This window comes from Cyprinus carpio, chromosome B4, assembly GCF_018340385.1.
Source record: "Cyprinus carpio isolate SPL01 chromosome B4, ASM1834038v1, whole genome shotgun sequence".
NCBI classification, from domain to species: domain Eukaryota; kingdom Metazoa; phylum Chordata; class Actinopteri; order Cypriniformes; family Cyprinidae; genus Cyprinus; species Cyprinus carpio.
Genome location: NC_056600.1, coordinates 22,257,306 through 22,263,305, shown reverse-complemented (window position 1 = coordinate 22,263,305; position 6,000 = coordinate 22,257,306).

Below are 6,000 nucleotides of genomic sequence, written 5' to 3'. Positions count from 1 at the left end.
TGACCTGCTCTTATAATCTGATCGTGGTTGTATCTCTCTATTAGTGCTATTGGATCTTAGTGCTGCGTTCGACACTATTGACCACACTATTCTTTTGCATAGACTAGAACACTTTGTTGGCATTAATGGAAGTGCATTAGCATGGTTTAAATCGTACTTATATGACCGCCACCAATTCGTAGCAGTGAATGAAGAGGTATCATATCGATCACAAGTGCAGTATGGAGTACCGCAAGGCTCAGTACTAGGGCCATTACTCTTCACGCTTTACACATTACCCTTGGGAGATATCATCAGGAAACACGGTGTTAGCATTCACTGTTATGCTGATGACAATCAGCTCTATATTTCTTCACGGCCCGGCGAAACATACCAATTTAAAAAACTAACAGAATGCATAGTCGATATAAAAAAACTTTATGACCAGTAATTTCTTACTGCTAAATTCTGAAAAAACAGAGGTGTTAATTATAGGGCCTAAAAGCTCTGCATGTAATGACCTAGAACGCTGTCTAAGCCTTGATGGCTGCTCTGTCAATTCTTTGTCATCAGTTAGGAACCTAGGTGTGCTATTTGATAGCAACCTTTCCTTAGAAAGCCACGTGTCTAGCATTTGTAAAACTGCATTTTTCCATCTCAAAAATATATCTAAATTAGGGCCTATGCTCTCAATGTCAAATGTAGAAATGTTAATCCATGCGTTTATGACCTCAAGGTTAGACTATTGTAATGCTCTATTGGGTGGTTGTTCTGCACGCTTAGTAAACAAACTCCAGTTAGTCCAAAATGCAGCAGCTAGAGTTCTTACTAGAACCAGGAAGTATGATCATATTAGCCCGGTCCTTTCAACACTGCACTGGCTCCCTATCAAACATCATATAGATTTTAAAATCTTGCTTATTATTTACAAAGCCCTGAATGGTTTAGCACCTCAGTATTTGAACGAGCTCTTGTTACATTATAGTCCTCCCCCTTGTCAAAAAATCCTATTGGAATTTCAGTTTAAATCCTTTTGGATCTTACTGGATTCTTAGAATCCTATTGGACATTCTGATTCATTTTAATGGAATTTCACTTTGTCCTATTGGATTTTATTTGATTCTTAGAATCCTATTGGACATTCTGATTTATTTTAATGGGATTTTACTGTGTCCTGTAGGATTTTATTTGATGCTCGTGATGATCTTATTGGACATTGTGTTTTATTTAATGGGATTTAAATTTTTCATGTAGGATCTTTTATTGATTTGTATTTTTAAATGGAAATTCACTTTGTCCTGCAGGATCTTATTTGATTCTGTTAATTACTTTTTAAGAGTAACTTAACTTTTTTAGAGTAACACTGTGTGTGTGTGTGTGTGTGTGTGTGTGTGTGTGTGTGTGTGTGTGTGTGTGTGTGTGTGTGTGTGTGTGTGCTTGTAACCTATAAAAATGCAGCCTACATGAATATACACAAATATAAAAACTGAAATTCCTAATACAGTAAGGCAAAAATAATAAATATGATATTTCATAATGTCCGAATAAGTGTATTACATGTGACTAAAAATTCATAGAAACACAAACATCTATAATGGTACGCTTCCCCTTTAAGAAATCCGAATGTAGTGCGCGTGCAACTGTAGCGCGCATACTTTGAACAGTAACGGTCAAAGAGGAGAGGAAGCTGAGAAATCGAGTGATTAACGTTGTTTAACTCGTTAAAAGTTTATTTAAAGACGGTTAAAAGGAAGAAATAACGATACTTATCTGAGCTGCATCCTAAACAAACAATTTTGAGTGAATTAACTATATCTGTTGGTGAGTTGATGATCTCGTTACTGTATCTGCTGATTAGTATAGGAGTCTGCCATTACATAGCAAAATTGTTTAACAACTGATATTAATGAAATATTAATGTAAGCTGTTTATAATAAAATTTAATTGTATAAAACACTGGAGTAGTGAGTACAAAATGCCTGTTCTGACACCATTTTGAGCTGTTTTGAATTGTGGTTTACGTTTTTGTGTAGCGCTATACTTTAATTATTTGTATTAATGGAGTAATATGTTCTGTTGTCCAGGTCAGGTTTTATGTTCCAGTTAATAAGTTTGACATGGGACAACAATTCTCCCGTAATATGTGTGTGTGTACATAGAGAAGACGCGCATGACAAGAGAATAATATGGCGAGCCTTTTTGTCAGCGAGAGGACCTGTTGCGTTGCCTGGTAACCAATTGACCATGTGCACTGAGCGCTCTTTATAACTTCCGCATAAAGATAGGCCAGCTCATAAACTTCCGGTAAAGCTGATTTAATGTTGTGGTTTATAGGTACAGAAACCTCTCCTGCCTAGTTCTTAGAAATTGAAAAAAAAATAAAAATAAAAAAAACATTGCAACATGATAAATAATGATAGCATAACAATAATGATAGATGATGGCATTATGTTTTATGTTATTTAACAACAAATACTTTTATATGCCGAGGCTGGTAATCCCAGGTGATTACCTAGACATGTAATGACATTAAAATACTGACAACTAAACACTATAGTAACTGTTTAGGCCAGTGGTGCTCAAACTTAACCAGCATTAAGATTCAGTAGCATAGTAGGCCTAACTATTCAACTACAGCTCTGCACAGTAAAAAAAAAACAAACAAAAAAACCATCAAACAAAAAAACAGACAGTTTTATTCCTAATAAGAATATTTACTGTTGTCAGCCACTTCAACATTGTAAATATACAGTTTGAACATTAACACTGCACTGTGCTTACATACAGGTAAATAAAAAAACGTAAATAATGATTAAATTAAAATGTGTTGTACCTAAAAGTTAAATAAAAACTGTACTGTACTTAATCTTTATTTGAATAAAGTTGTTTTTACATTTAAGATGAAATGTATTGTGTTTTAACATTAATTTATAGACCCCTTAAAAGTTTGTAAACATTGCAACGTCTCCGGGTGGGCGGGGCTTAGCTGGAGGCAAAAAGAGGCGCGGACGCAATGTTGACAATCGTAAACTAGCACGTTTTAGGAGGGATTTATTAAACATGGATGCAGAAGAAGGTTCGGAACTGTCCGAATATGTACAGTCACTGACTCTGCGGGACCGTGACAAAAAAATAATAATAATAATAAAGTGGGAGTTAGCATACATTTATCAATTAATTCAGTTGATCACTCAGATCACTGACCAAACTGGTTATCTGACCAAAATATAATGACGAGTGGATAACATTACGGTAGCCTAATTTATTAATTTATTTATTTTTAGCTAAGCCTGGTGTAGTTCTTGTATCTTGTTCTCATTGGAAACATTTTAAACCAGGTTTTGGATATTTCCTAGACAACATATGAATTACTTTCGGGTGGTTTGGGGAATTTTGTCAAGGCTTATTGTCTAAAGCAAAAAACACAACAACAAAAAATGATTAGCAATGTGGATTATTTTAAGAGGCCATTCAAAGGATGGCACACAGATCTATCGCTGTATGTTTGTTTAACATTTAAGCTAGCTAGTGCGCTGAAGGTTGGCGACTTTTCACCTATAAAACATAAACTTGCTGATTTGTACTAGATAAAACCAACACACCAGTACATATGCATACATTATTTTACCTAATATGAAGTGTACACTGCAAACACGAGCATTATTTATGATCGTCTCTGTCTAGTCTGTACGCCGTATTGCATTCAACCACAATTGTCTTCTTGATTTCTGTGAAGGAATGTCGGCCGGGATCCGGTGAAACTTTAGTTTTTGAACCAAAAGTGCTGTTCCTTCTATTCTGGCAGCCAAAAACACAACAAGACGACATTTTAAAGTCAAAACCTCAAACTTTTAGCGCGCCTGCTATGAGTTCTTCCTTATGTTTTGCCTCCAGCTAGAGCGGTGATGTCACAGTGACGTAGGCGATTAAGGGGTCTATAATTAACTTAGTGATTCCTCTGTGTACCACTAGAGGGACTCGTACCACACTTTGAGAACCACTGGTTTAGGCTAATGTTAGAGATGCAATCTCCCAAATGACATCATAATGGTATGATTGATAATCAATTACTTACCTTCATAGTCATGAACACATTTTAAACACTTATAATATTTGCCCTCTCAACTCTATAGTTGTGCAGTACAATTCACTTTAAAAAATTTAACTCCAAATTTGTCTACTTTTATTGTACTGAAGTATAAAGTATAGCAAGTGCAGGAATCACAAAGTCTCATGTCATTTAATAAAAAATAATGCCCAGACACAGACAGCGTATAAGGAACTACAAATGAAATAAGTTAAATATTAATGGTATAACAATTAAATAATGCATTAAATATTTTGAAATATTTTTAGATTCAATTTAGTAACTACATTTTTTAAAGTTTTATCTTTAACTGTAAAAGATGCTAAATATATTCAGTCAACACAGACTTGTTACTGTTGTAGTTTTGCAACGCTGAATTTAGGTCTGAATCACTTAATGGACCGCTCTATTTTGACATTGGCTTGTCTTCCGTTATTACTGTCAATCATAGCAATGAGTCCAGAACAATTTAGCAGATTTACCTGCGTAACATTTAACACCCGTGTTTGTCATTCCTGAAATGGTAAATGTGGAAGTTTGGTCCTCATAGATAAACAAAAATGTTCTTCAAATTGTGAATGGATTTTGTAGAGAAACCTGAGCAAAGGGCACTCCCCTTAAAGCACAGTACAATTGACCGAAAATGACTGAGCTGGCTTATCTAAAACCAGGAAGTAATCGTGCATATGTTCAATTGACAGAGCATTAGTGATTGCTTTGGAATATATTTGATACAATATTTTTCAGTTTTTTCTCTCTTTTTACATTACACACAAACGGAACTTTATTACATTTATTGCATGAAAGGAACAGTATTTTACACCTCAAAGGGAATTTAAACTGAGTTACTATATCAAATTCTACATATTGTTTGATGTTTTATTGTTCTGTGTTGTGATTGTATTTGCTATTATTATTATTATTGCTACAGTAAAGTGTAATTTTTATATTCAATTTCTGGTCTCCTGTATACGCTTTATATGTTCCTCCTCACTCCTTTAGAGTCTAGAACTGGTCCATGGGGATATTTACATTGGAAGACACAAGTGCTACATACTGTGTGTGTGTGTGTGTGTGTGTGTGAGATCAATCCATTATCAGTGCTTTAGAAATTTTTGCACTAATGCTGTTTGCTGCACAAATCACCTCTCATGTTGTTTACAATGTTACTGAAGGTTGTGCAACATACAATTAACAATGTCTACATCAGGGTCAGTTTAAACAAACTGCAAGTACTATTTGTTCATAAAACAAATACAATGGAAAAGTGTACCTTTGGAATAAAATAAAAAAATAGAAATCCCATATAAACAGTCACCCAACTGGATCCCATTAAAATCCTATAGGAATGATCCTACAGGATATTTAGGTCTTGTCCTATAAGACTATTCCTATCGGAATCCTATAGGAACGGTTCCAAAATATGATAGAAATTCCAATTAGAATCCTCTAAAACCTTCTCATTTCAATCCATTACCTTTCTCTCTCAAGCTCCACGTCCACTCCGTTCTCAAAACTCTGGCAATTTGATAATACCATGAATATCAAAGTCAACTGCGGGCGGCAGATCCTTCTCCTATTTAGCGCCCAAACTCTGGAATAACCTACCTAACATTGTTCAGGAGACAGACACACTCTTGCAGTTTAAATCTAGATTAAAAGACCCATCTCTTTAACCTGGCTTACACATAACATACTAATACACTTCTAATATCCAACTCCGTTAAAGGATTTTTAGGCTGCATTAATAAGGTAAACCGGAACCGGGAACACCTCCCATAACACCCGATGTACTTGCTACATCGTTAGAAGAATGGCATCTATGCTCATATTAGTCTATTTCTCTCTTATTCCGAGGTCACCGTAGCCACCAGATCCAGTCTGTATCCAAGTCAGAGGGTCACTGCAGTCACCCGGATCCAGTATGTATCCAG